Below are 14,869 nucleotides of genomic sequence, written 5' to 3'. Positions count from 1 at the left end.
GAACGACATCCGTTACAACATCTGAATAATCCATATTAGCACATACAATCCTAGGGGGTGATTGATCTATGGTGCTTTTGCTTGGTGTTGAGCTAGAAGGTTTAGACATATTGATGACAATTTTGGAATTGAGATTGATAGTAGAGAGATGAAGGTAAATGAGAACACTGATGAACAACTTATTGAGATTAGAGAGAATAGAATCTACGGAGTAGGTATGAGAGAGATGATGGCGTGTTGAAGGAAAAATAAGGAAAGTTTATAATGATTTCCCTAGAGTTCCGTGCACCACTAAATTGAGGGAAGAGAAAATATTGATTGCACACATCCATATCAATAATTGTTATAAATCTTCAAATATGTGAATTCCCAATTCGCCCCTTATCTTCTCAAATTGATTTGCATCGAAAGCTTTAGTGAAAATGTTTGCCAGTTGTTTATCAGTAGCTACATGCTCAAGGGTGACAATTTTGTCCTCGAAGAGATCCCTAATAAATTGGTGACGAATATCAATGTGCTTTGTCCTGCTATATTGAATGGGATTCTTAGATATATTGATTGCACTCAGATTGTCACAGTACAATGTCATGGCATCCTGTTTGACATTATATTCCTTTAGCATTTGCTTCATCCAAATTAGTTGAGAACAACTGCTTCTTGCAATAACATACTCAGCCTCAGCTATAGATAAAAATACACAATTTTGTTTCTTACTGAACCAAGAGATGAGAGTGTTTCCCAAGAAGAAGCATCCCTCATATGTATTTTTTCTATCATTAGCATTACCTACCCAATCAACATCACAATACCCAACAAGCATGGAATTTGGACTATAAGTATACAACATTCCATAATCACTAGTACCATTGATGTATTTAAGGATCCTTTTTACTTGAGTAATGTGGCTTATTTTAGGCTCATCTTCGTATCTAGCACAAACTTCTACAACAAAAGTTATGTTTGTCCTGCTAGCTGTTAGATACAACAAACTACCAATCATACTTTTGTACAAACTTTGATTCACATTAACACCTTTTTCATCCTTGGTTAACTTCAAGTGTGTTGTAGTAAGTGTTCTTTTATGGCTAGCATTTTCTATGCCAAACTTATTTACTATATTCTTAGCATACTTGCTTTGAGAAATAAAGATGGTATCATCTATTTGCTTAACTTGAAGACCAAGAAAATAACTTAATTCACCAACAAGACTCATCTCAAATTCAGATTGTATTTGCTTGACAAAATGTTGAACCATCTGGTTTGACATCCCTCCAAACACAATGTCATCAACATATATTTGGGATATCATGAGTTTACCACGCTCTTCTTTAACAAACAAGGTATTGGTTATTCCCCATTTCCTGTAGCCATTATTGACAAGAAACTAAATTGACCTTTCATACCAAGCCCTAGGTGCTTGCTTTAAACCATATAATGCTTTGTTCAGTTTGAAAACATGATCTGGAAAGCTAGGATCTATGAATCCATTGGGTTGTTCAACATATACTTCTTCATTTAAGTACCCGTTCAAGAATTCACTTTTCACATCCATCTGGAATAACTTCAATTTTAGCATACATGCCACTCCTAAGAGCAATCTTATGGATTCAAGACGAGCAACAAGTGCAAAAGTCTCATCAAAATCAACCCATTCAATTTGAGTGTATCCTTGAGCAACAAGCCTAACCTTGTTTCTAGTCACGATTCCATTTTCATCAGATTTATTCTTGTAGATCCATTTTGTGCCAATAACATTAATCTCTTCAGGCCTAGGAGCTAGGTCCCACACTTCATTCCTTTTGAACTGCCCTAGTTCTTCTTGGATATAATAGATCTAAAATTCATCAGTAAAGACTTCCTTTACATTTTTAGGTTCAACCTTTGAGACAAAGCAAGGATTGGATATCACATCTCTGGATCTAGTGGTGATCCCTTCATTAAGATTTCCAATAATAAGTTCCATTGGATGATTTTTCTGGATTCTGATAGAGGGACCTTTGTTGGCTTGAGGGTTATCTGATTCAGTCCTTGCGGGCTCAATGTTGGACTCAATGTCTTCCATATTTTCTAAAGCATCAGTCTGCTGAGATGATGTTCCAACATCTTCATCGACATCAGTCCCTTTTAAAACAATTTAATCATCAACCACAACATTAATTCCATCATGACCTTGGTTCTGGAGTTAACTACCCTATAAGCTCTATTGTTTGTAGAGTATCATAGAAATATCCCTTCATCCCTTTTGGGATCCATCTTTCTCCTCTGATCACGATCAGCAAGGATGTAGCATTTACTCCCAAACACATGAAAATATTTAACAATAGGTTTCCTTCATTTTCAAATTTCATAGAGAGTAGATGAACTACCAGCTCTTAGAGTAATATGATTATGGATATAACAAGCAGTGTTCATTGCTTCAGCCCCAAAATGATAAGGAAGATTTTTTGCATGAAGCATGACTCTAACTGATTCTTGTAATATTATGTTCTTGTGTTCAACAACTCCATTTTGCTGAGGAGTAATGGGAGATGAAAACTCGTGACCAATACCTTCAGAAGAACAAAATTTAGAATTTTTTTCATTTTCAAACTCCTTTCCATGGCCACTTCTGATTCTATTAATCACACTTTCCTTCTCTCTTTGAAGGCGTTGAAAAGATCTTTAAATACCTCAAAAGTGTCTGATTTTTATCTGATAAAATTTACCCAAGTAAACCTTGAAAAATAATAAACAAACACATAGACATACCTCTTTCCACCAAGAATTTCAACATGTATATGCCCCATTAAGTCCCTATGAAGAAGTTCTAACACTTCGGAAGTAGTCTGATGTTGCAACTTCGGGTGTGATATCTTGGTTGGCTTCCCAATTTGACACTTACCATAGACTTTACCCTCATCAATTTTGAGCTTTTGTATACCTCTAATAGCTTATTCAGACATAATCTTCTTCATACCTTTGAGATTCAGATGTCCAAGCTTCTGGTGCCATAACTTGACTTCATCTTCCTTGGACATTAAGCATGTGGAAGAACATGTAGTTTCTTGTGGTATCCATAAATAGCAATTGTCTTTAGACCTAACTCCTCTCATCAGAACATAATTCTTTTCATTTGTAACCGAACATTCTGACTTGGTGAATTGACTTTTAAACCTTGATCACATAACTGACTAATACTGATGAGACTTGTAATCAATCCTTTCACAAGTAGAACGTCATCTAGTCTAGGAAGACCAGTGCAAACTATCTTTCCTATACCCTTGATTTCACCTTTAGCTCCATCATTAAACGTGACAAAACTAGAGGAGTAAAATTTAATGTCCACCAAATACTTTTTGACCACTGTCATGTGTCTTGAACAACCACTGTAAAAGTAGGGGTATTCTCTAGATGAAGCTCTAAGAGAAGTATGGACTATAAGACTAGAGACACTAATCTTAGGTTTCTGCTCCTTTCTAGTTTTAATCATCACATGATTAGTCCTAGGATATGTTGGATGTTTTGGATAACCATACAGTCTGTAGCAGAAGGGCTTTATATGTCCATATTTACCATAATAATGGCATTTCCAAGGTAAAAACTTGTCTTTAGTTTGAGTTTCATGATGTCGGGAAGGATGATGTAACATTTGGTCGGTCTTCATGGACTCATACTTCCTTTCTGGAGGAATACATTTTGTCACATGGTTTTTCCTTTTAGAGATTGGTAACCAAAACCTAAACTTGTTAAGTTTCCAACCCCTTTTCCAACTTGAAGAATTTCATCTAACATATCAGATCCATTATTCAACATTATTACTGATCTGGTCATGTTTTCAAGTTTACAATTCAATAGGGTTACTTCATCTCGAAGACCAGATATAGTATACAAACGATTCTCTTTCTCAGCTTGTAGTTGAGCTATGATTCTCTTATGCTTTTCTCCTATCTTACACACCTCTTCACTTTTGACACATAAATCTCTGTATGAAATAGCCAATTCTTCATAAGAAACATACTCATCATATGAATCTTCATCAGATTCATATCTACCTATGAATGTTGTAACATGCTTAACAGTTTCATCATCAGTTTCACCTTCAGAATCATCATCAGACCAAGTAACAGATAAACCCTTCTTTTGTTTCTTGAGGTACGTGGGACATTCTGATCTAATGTGATCAAAGCCCTCATATCCATGACACTGAATACCTTTTCCTTGATTTGTCTTCTTCTCTGTTCTCGCTTTTCTCTGAAAGCCATTGCTCTTACTGATGTCGAATGACATGTTCTTTGTAACACCCTTCTAAAATACCCCAATTATTTAATTTAAATAACAACATATATCAATCAGAGTAAATATGCAATTAAGGGTGTCACACAAACACTTCACACCATTCAGTAATAATAACTGTCATGCTCTTTTATTAATTCAAAACATAAAGCATTTGCACAATACGCAGCGGATAGAAATCAAATCAATCATGCAAAACATGTAACACATTACATGTAAAATGGTTCACAACCAACAATAAAACATTTAAAACATCCCATCCCGATGTTACATCTACCAGAGCATGACCCACTAAGGAACTACACTAGACTTCAAGCACTAGCTCCTACCCAATCACTGCTCGTTACCTGAAAAATAGTTGTAAGGGTGAGTTCCTCAATCGATATAATAAGCATTATAAAATATCATGCAATGTTAAGTAATTTAACACATTTCATCACCCTAATCATAGCACACATTCAGTAACGGCACATCAACTCAAACATCATACTCAACACCAACATAAAGCACACGTATAATCTCAATTCATGCTCAACACCAACACAAAACACACTTATAATATTGGAATACATCCATTCATATTATACGCCATACATACACTATGCAATGAGACTCCATGCATGCGGTACCGACTATTCGTGAACATATAGTTCAACTTCACCGACCAAATCCAGGTACGGCTACCAAGCTCACTAGTCCCACTCATTTGAGACCTAGTGACTCACATCACTAATTCCTCACCATGGGAATTAGCTACCACCCCAAGGGTCATGCTATGCACGCTAATTACCTAGCATGCAACATCAACAACAGTCCAAAATGACTAACATCACTAATTCCTCACCATGGGAATTAGCTACCACCATAAAGGCCACATTATGCTATGCCAAATCACCTAGCATGCAACATCAACAACAATCCACAATGGACATATGCTCACACTCTAAGCCATAAAACAGTCCATCCACAATTACATACATAATATATACATTCACAACATTATGCATATTTTCACACATCATCAGCATATTTATCACATAATTATATCATGTCATGCCAAATAATTCAGTCACAGTATTAACACACTCTACTAATACCTATCCTACTCAAAACAACGAGAAATAATCCCTACTATATCACACACCGATATAGGCCAATCACCAATTATGTTCACAATATTAAAATATTAATTTTTCACTTTTCCAACAGTGTTAACCGGTTAACGCCCTGGGTTAACCGGTTAACGCAGCACAAAACACGCTTTCTGGCAAAATTCAACAGTGTTAACCGGTTAACGCCCTGGGTTAACCGGTTAACGCAGACAGAACAACAATATTTTCACAACCCACAACAGTGTTAACCGGTTAACGCCCTGGGTTAACCGGTTAACGCAAGCAAAACAGCAATACCTCACAATTCCTAACAGTGTTAACCGGTTAACACCCTGGGTTAACCGGTTAACGCAAGACAGAAAGCTGTTCCTGCGCTAACACGGAGCATAATGCAGAATTCTCCGCATTTTCCGCCGTTGGAGGACTTCCGGACCTCCGATTCCGATTCCGTAAAAAGCTATACGTTCGGGAAATCACAACTCATACAAATACAGATTCAATTACAGTTTTCACATCATCTATTCATCACAATTTTTCAACATTCATAATCCAATTAGGGTCAAATCAACAGCTTATCACTACCCATTACATGTTAACCCATAATACCCATTAAACGACGATAAACCCCCCTTACCTGAGTTAATCCGGCAATCCTTTAGCCTCAAGCTCTTCTCTTCTCCAACCTTCTTCCTCTTGCTCTGCCTCTTTGCCCTTTTCCTCTTTTCAGCCGCTTCTCTGCTTTCACGTGAAAACTCTTTTTACCAAAATGGAACTCTTTTTTCCTTATTTCCAACTTATATATATTTTCCAATAATTATTATTCCAATAATAATAATAATAATATTCCAATAATTCCAATTATTTAATTAAATTAATAAATATAATATTAACTTAAATTAAATAATTATCTTATTTTTATCGGGGTGTTACAACTCTCCCCCACTAAAAGAGTTTTCGTCCTCGAAAACATACCTCAAGCGAATAACTCCGGATAAGACTCCTTCATTTGATTCTCAAGTTCCCAAGTCACATTGCCACCTGCTGGTCCTCCCCAAGCTACCTTTACCAAAGCAATCTCTTTACCCCGCAACTGCTTCAACTCTCGATCCTCAATCCTCATAGGTGATGTTTCAACAGTCAGGTTATCTCTCACCTGTACATCATCTACTTGGACAACATGCGACGGATCAGGAATGTACCTCCTCAACTGAGACACATGAAAAACCTCATGCAAATTCGCAAGTGACGGCGGTAAAGCGATACGATAGGCTACCTCCCATATCCTCTCCAAAATCTGATAAGGACCAATAAATCGAGGTGTCAACTTCTTCGACTTCAAAGCTCGACCAACCCCAGTTATCGGAGTAACACGAAGAAACACATGATCTCCCTCTTGAAACTCAAGTGACTTCCTCCTCTTGTCGTGATAACTCTTCTGACGACTCTGAGCAATCCTCATCTTCTCCTGAATCATCTTAATCTTTTCCGTAGTTTGTTGAACAATCTCCGATCCAACCACAACACTCTCACCGGACTCATACCAACATAAAGGCGTCCGACATCTCCTACCATACAAAGCTTCAAACGGTGCCATACCAATGCTCGAATGAAAACTATTGTTGTAGGTAAACTCAATCAAAGGTAAGTAACAATCCCAAGCACCTCCCTTTTCCAAAACACAAGCCCTCAAAAGATCCTCTAGTGACTGAATCGTCCTCTCAGTCTGACCATCAGTCTGCGGATGATATGCAGAACTCAATCTCAGCTTAGTTCCCAAAGCCTTCTGCAAACCTTCCCAAAACTTCGATGTAAATCTAGGATCTCTGTCCGAAACAATACTCGACGGAATACCATGCAAACTTACAATCTTCTCAATATACAACTCGGCTAATCTCTCTAACGGATAATCCATTCTGATCGGAATGAAATGAGCCGATTTCGTCAATCTATCAACAATCACCCAAATGGCTTCAAAATTCTTAATTGTTCTCGGTAAACCAGAAACAAAATCCATACCGATACTATCCCACTTCCACTCTGGAATAGCCAACGGTTGCATTAGCCCAGACGGCTTCTGATGCTCAATCTTTGACTTCTGACAAGTCAAACAAGAATAAACAAAACTCGCAATTTCTCTTTTCATTCCCGGCCACCAAAATAACTTCTTCAAATCATGATACATCTTCGTAGCCCCAGGATGAATACTCAGGCCACTACGATGTCCTTCCTCAAGAATACTCTTCTTAAGTTTGGTAACATCCGGAATACACACCCGATTACCAAATTTCAAAACACCATTCTCATCCACTCTGAATTCGCCACCTTGACCTTGATTCACTAGAGTCAACTTATCAACCAAAAGCACATCGGATTTCTGACCCTCTCTAATCTCATCCAGAATACCACTCGTTAACTTCAACATTCCCAATTTAACACTATTGTGAGTACTCTCACACACCAAACTCAAGTCTCTAAACTGCTCAATTAAATCCAATTCCTGAACCATTAACATAGACATATGCAATGATTTCCGACTCAATGCATCAGCCACTAAGTTTGCTTTACCCGGATGGTAATTCAAACCAAAGTCATAATCCTTCAGAAACTCTAACCATCTCCTCTGTCTCATATTCAGGTCTTTCTGATCAAACAAATACTTTAAACTTTTATGGTCACTGAAAACCTCAAATCTTGACCCGTACAAGTAATGCCTCCATAACTTCAGAACAAATACCACAGCTGCCAACTCTAAATCGTGTGTCGGATAGTTCCTCTCATGAACCCTCAGTTGTCTCGAAGCATAAGCTATAACCTGCTTGTTCTGCATCAACACACCACCCAAACCCAACAATGAAGCATCACAGTAAACCTCAAATGATTCCGACGAACTCGGTAATATCAGAATAGGAGCAGTAGTCAACCTTCTCTTTAACTCTTGGAAACCTTCTTCACATTTTGAGTCCCAAACAAAAGCTTGCCCCTTTCTAGTCAACATCGTCAACGGTAATGCCAACTTAGAAAATCCCTCAATGAATTTCCTATAATAACCTGCAAGTCCAAGAAAACTCCTTATCTCAGAAACTGACTTCGGAGCTTCCCACTTAGATACAACTTCAATCTTAGAAGGATCAACAGCAACACCATCTCTTGAAATCACATGACCAAGAAAACTAACCTCTTCTAACCAAAATTCACACTTGGACAGTTTAGCAAATAACTTCTTTTCTCGTAGAACTCCTAAAACCACCCTCAAATGCTCAGCATGCTCTTCTTCAGATTTCGAATACACCAAAATATCATCAATAAACACCACAACAAACTGATCTAGGTACGGATGGAAAATCCTATTCATATACTCCATAAATACTCCAGGCGCATTAGTCACACCAAAAGGCATTACAGAATACTCATAATGTCCATACCTTGTTCTAAAAGCAGTCTTCTGAATATCCTCAGTTTTCACACGTATCTGATGATACCCAGATCTCAAATCTATTTTACTGAACACACTCGCACCAACCAACTGATCCATCAAATCATCAATCCTTGGCAAAGGATACCGATTCTTGATCGTCACTTTATTCAGTTGCCTGTAGTCCACACACAACCTCATAGTACCTTCTTTCTTCTTAACCAATAACACTGGTGCACCCCACGGTGACACACTCGGACGAATAAATTTCTTATCCAACAGATCTTCCAGCTGACTCTTCAATTCAGTTAACTCAACAGCAGACATACGGTACGGAGCCATCGATATCGGCCTAGTACCAGGTACCAAATCAATCGAGAACTCAACTTCACGCTCTGGCGGTAATTCATTCACTTCTTCAGGAAACACATCAGGAAAATCACACACCACAGCTAGATCGCAAATCACCAGTTTATCTTTAGCCTCCAAAGTCGCTAACAGCATAAACAACTCTGCCCCATCTGCTACTGCCTCATTCACCTGCCTTGCTGATAGAAACAAACTCTTTCCTTCCTCAATCTCAGGAAAGATCACAGTATTATCAAAACAGTTGATATGAACTCGGTTAAACACCAACCAGTTCATACCCAGGATAACATTAATCTGCACTAGTGGAAGACACACTAGGTCTATTCCAAAGTCTCTACCAAAAATACTCAAAGGACAATTTAAACAAACTGAAGTAGTAGTCACTGAACCCTTCGCAGGAGTATCAATCACCATACTTCCATGCATCTCAGATATCTCTAACTTAAGTTTCACAGCACAATCCAAAGATATAAAGGAATGAGTAGCACCAGTGTCAATAATAGCTACAAGAGGAAAGCCATTAATATAACACGTACCTCGGATCAAACGATCATCTGCAAAAGTCTCAGAACCCGATAAAGCGAAGACCTTGCCTCCCGACTGGTTCTCTTTCTTCGGCTTAGGACACTGTGGGCTAATATGACCCACCTCTCCACAGTTGAAACAAGTCATAGTCTTCAACCGGCACTCTGCAGCCAAGTGACCACCTTTGCCACACTTGAAACACTTCTTCTCAGCATTGGTACACTCATGGAAACGATGTCCAGCCTGACCACATCTGTAACACTTAGCAGGGGCACTGGAGTCTCCCCCACTAGGTCTCCTCATCCCATTCTGTCTCTGGAAACCTTTGCCAACTGCATACGGCTTCCCACGATCATTCTGATTCTTGCCTTTCCTATCAACCCTCTGCTGATAGCTCTCCGCTCTAGTTTTGGTATCCTGTTCAAAAATTCTGCAACAGTCAACCAAATCAGAAAACACTCTAATCCGCTGATACCCAATAGCCTGCTTGATCTCGGGACGTAACCCGTTCTCAAACTTCACACATTTTGAGAATTCCCCAGTAGCCTCATCATAGGGAGTGTAATACTTCGACAGCTCTGTGAACTTAGCAGCATACTCCGTAACAGACCGGTTGCCCTGCTTCAATTCCAAGAACTCTATCTCTTTCTTTCCTCTGACATCCTCTGGAAAGTACTTCCTCAGGAATCTCTCTCTGAACACAGCCCAAGTGATCTCAGTATTCCCAGCAGATTCCAACTCAGTGCGGGTAGCAACCCACCAATCATCTGCTTCTTCTGACAGCATATGCGTACCGAACCTGACCTTCTGGTTCTCGGCACACTCAGTCACTCGGAAGATCCTCTCAATCTCCTTCAACCACTTCTGAGCGCCATCTGGATCGTATGCTCCCTTGAACATTGGAGGATTGTTCTTCTGGAACTCACTCAGTTGACGAGCAGCTCCCATTCCCACAACATTCGGATTTCCTCCAAGTACTCCAGCTAGCATACCCAGAGCCTCAGCAATCGCAGCATCGTCTCTACCTCTTCCAGCCATCTCTATTCTGAAAACCCAACAAGCTAAAACAATAAGTACTGATAGGGTTACACAACACCTATCCCGTACAGGGAAAACAGAATAATTACGACTCGACTCGACCGACTATGCTCTGATACCACTAATGTAACACCCTTCTAAAATACCCCAAATATTTAATTTAAATAACAACATATATCAATCAGAGTAAATATGCAATTAAGGGTGTCACACAAACACTTCACACCATTCAGTAATAATAACTGTCATGCTCTTTTATTAATTCAAAACATAAAGCATTTGCACAATACGCAGCGGATAGAAATCAAATCAATCATGCAAAACATGTAACACATTACATGTAAAATGGTTCACAACCAACAATAAAACATTTAAAACATCCCATCCCGATGTTACATCTACCAGAGCATGACCCACTAAGGAACTACACTAGACTTCAAGCACTAGCTCCTACCCAATCACTGCTCGTTACCTGAAAAATAGTTGTAAGGGTGAGTTCCTCAATCGATATAATAAGCATTATAAAATATCATGCAATGTTAAGTAATTTAACACATTTCATCACCCTAATCATAGCACACATTTAGTAACGGCACATCAACTCAAACATCATACTCAACACCAACATAAAGCACACGTATAATCTCAATTCATGCTCAACACCAACACAAAACACACTTATAATATTGGAATACATCCATTCATATTATACACCATACATACACTATGCAATGAGACTCCATGCATGCGGTACCGACTATTCGTGAACATATAGTTCAACTTCACCGACCAAATCCAGGTACGGCTACCAAGCTCACTAGTCCCACTCATTTGAGACCTAGTGACTCACATCACTAATTCCTCACCATGGGAATTAGCTACCACCCCAAGGGCCATGCTATGCACGCTAATTACCTAGCATGCAACATCAACAACAGTCCAAAATGACTAACATCACTAATTCCTCACCATGGGAATTAGCTACCACCATAAAGGCCACATTATGCTATGCCAAATCACCTAGCATGCAACATCAACAACAATCCACAATGGACATATGCTCACACTCTAAGCCATAAAACAGTCCATCCACAATTACATACATAATATATACATTCACAACATTATGCATATTTTCACACATCATCAGCATATTTATCACATAATTATATCATGTCATGCCAAATAATTCAGTCACAGTATTAGCACACTCTACTAATACCTATCCTACTCAAAACAACGAGAAATAATCCCTACTATATCACACACCGATATAGGCCAATCACCAATTATGTTCACAACATTAAAATATTAATTTTTCACTTTTCCAACAGTGTTAACCGGTTAACGCCCTGGGTTAACCGGTTAACGCAGCACAAAACACGCTTTCTGGCAAAATTCAACAGTGTTAACCGGTTAACGCCCTGGGTTAACCGGTTAACGCAGACAGAACAGCAATATTTTCACAACCCACAACAGTGTTAACCGGTTAACGCCCTGGGTTAACCGGTTAACGCAAGCAAAACAGCAATACCTCACAATTCCTAACAGTGTTAACCGGTTAACACCCTGGGTTAACCGGTTAACGCAAGACAGAAAGCTGTTCCTGCGCTAACACGGAGCAGAATGCAGAATTCTCCGCATTTTCCGCCGTTGGAGGACTTCCGGACCTCCGATTCCGATTCCGTAAAAAGCTATACGTTTGGGAAATCACAACTCATACAAATACAGATTCAATTACAGTTTTCACATCATCTATTCATCACAATTTTTCAACATTCATAATCCAATTAGGGTCAAATCAACAGCTTATCACTACCCATTACATGTTAACCCATAATACCCATTAAACGACGATAAACCCCCCTTACCTGAGTTAATCCGGCAATCCTTTAGCCTCAAGCTCTTCTCTTCTCCAACCTTCTTCCTCTTGCTCTGCCTCTTTGCCCTTTTCCTCTTTTCAGCCGCTTCTCTGCTTTCACGTGAAAACTCTTTTTACCAAAATGGAACTCTTTTTTCCTTATTTCCAACTTATATATATTTTCCAATAATTATTATTCCAATAATAATAATAATAATAATATTCCAATAATTCCAATTATTTAATTAAATTAATAAATATAATATTAACTTAAATTAAATAATTATCTTATTTTTATCGGGGTGTTACATTCTTGACATTAGGTATTGGCTTCCTATGCATTTTATTCAACACCTTATTGAATTGCATATTCCTTCATTAGTCTCCATGTCACATTGAGCTTCTTCATAATTAGTGTTGTAGATAAAAGATATGCTTTTGTTCTTCTTTTCAAATCTATCACTAATAGCCAATTTAAAAGTTTGAAGTGACTCAGTAAGCCCCTCCACTTTCATGTTGCAGATGTCTTGTGCTTCTTCAATAACTGTGACCTTCATGTCAAACTTCTTAGGCAAAGACTTGAGGATTTTTCTAACAAGCTTTTTCTCTGACATCTTCTCTCCCACAGCACTAGATGAATTAGAAATATCAAGGATATTCATGTGGAAATCATGAATACACTCATCATCTTTCATCCTAAGATTCTCAAATTTGGTGGTGAGAAATTAAAGTCTTGACATTTTAACTTTTAATGTGCCTTCATGAGTAGTTTTGAGGATTTCCCATGCATCTTTGGCCACAGTACACGTATTTATTAACATGAATATGTTTTTGTCAACTACATTGAACAAGGCATTCAAGGATTTGAAGTTTCCAAGAGCAAGTTCATATTCTTCCTTAGACCAGTCCTTTTCAGGATTCAAATTAGTTGCATCCTTCCCATCTTTGTCTTGCACCACATGATGTTCCCAACCTTTGATAACCACTTTCCATGTTTTGCTATCCATAGATTTTAGAAAAGACACCATACATGCCTTCTAGTAATCATACTTGGTGCCATCCATAATAGGTGGTCTGTTGACAAATCCTCATTCCTTGTCTATATTACTAGAAAATATCTCCATGGAGCTTACCAAAAATAGAACAGGGTGCCTTCTCTGACGCCAATTGAAATTCCGGTACGCATATACCAGATATCATTTACAATGTCACGACACCACGATCATGACATGTCACACTAGAAACAATTACAGTGTTAAAGTAAATACCAAGAAGTAAACAACACAGGTCAATTGTTAACCCAGTTCGGTGCAACGTCACTTACATATAGGGGCATCCAAGCCATGAAGGAAGTCCACTAAAATAGTATTATTTTGAAGTTCTAAACAACCTCTGCTTTTACAAACTTCTCACCTAATCACTACCCTTGGAATTTCTATCTAAGACTCTCCTAGATATGAGGTCCTTCTCACTTCCCATTAATCACGCAACAATGATAGAAATTTCTAAGAATAAACAAAAGACACACTTCCAATGAAACATAATCCACTCTTGCTTAAAATCTTATGACTGATTCACAATTACAACTCATAAAACTCAATCCAATTCAAGTATCTAAGTGATACAATAATGGATCACAAAAACAATGAACAAACTAAACCCTAACAAAGACTATCTCATGCGCAACTTTGATGTCTTCTTAGGTTTAGAGTTGTTCTTTAAATAACACTAGAAAAGCATGGGCTTTGGGCTAAAATAAACAACAGACCAAGTCAAATCAGATTGCTGCACAATCTTCTGCAGAATCAAATCAAATCAAATCTAATATTTCCTTAAATGTTTTGACATCCTTTCTTAGGAAACAAGGCACAATTGGAACCGATTTTTGAGCTTCTAAAAAATAACCTTGAACCGTAGAATGCATGAATTAAATCAACAAAAAATCTTCATTAATCTCACGCTAAAAAACAAAACTTACAAGAATGTAACACCACAACATGCCATGATGTCGCACAAGCATGTCAAGACATCTTGTCCAACACCTTGCTATTTCACTTGTTTTAACAAAATGTTGCCAATCACAAAACATACAACCTAACAACATTGAAGAGCATGAAGCCACTAAAGAAGAATGTGGGACACAATTGGACTTAGAAGAAGAATGTGAAGAGTTGAAGAGGTATTTCAGTACCTTGGACATCTTTCGCCAAAAGGCAATAAAGAAAAATGTTTAGGAACTAACATATACGTGAAGAACTTCCATGTGTCCACCACTAGTGA

General features: G+C 38.2%; 1 pseudogene; it reads right to left on the bottom strand.

Moving 5' to 3' along the window:
* Nucleotides 1–1,384: 1,384 nt before the first annotated feature.
* Nucleotides 1,385–13,596, bottom strand: LOC127100440 (uncharacterized; annotated as a pseudogene).
* Nucleotides 13,597–14,869: the final 1,273 nt, after the last annotated feature.

Source organism: Lathyrus oleraceus, chromosome 1 (assembly GCF_024323335.1).
Source record: "Lathyrus oleraceus cultivar Zhongwan6 chromosome 1, CAAS_Psat_ZW6_1.0, whole genome shotgun sequence".
NCBI classification, from domain to species: Eukaryota; Viridiplantae; Streptophyta; class Magnoliopsida; order Fabales; family Fabaceae; genus Lathyrus; species Lathyrus oleraceus.
The sequence above is the reverse complement of the archived record's forward strand: the minus strand, read 5'-3'. Positions and strand labels throughout refer to the sequence as shown.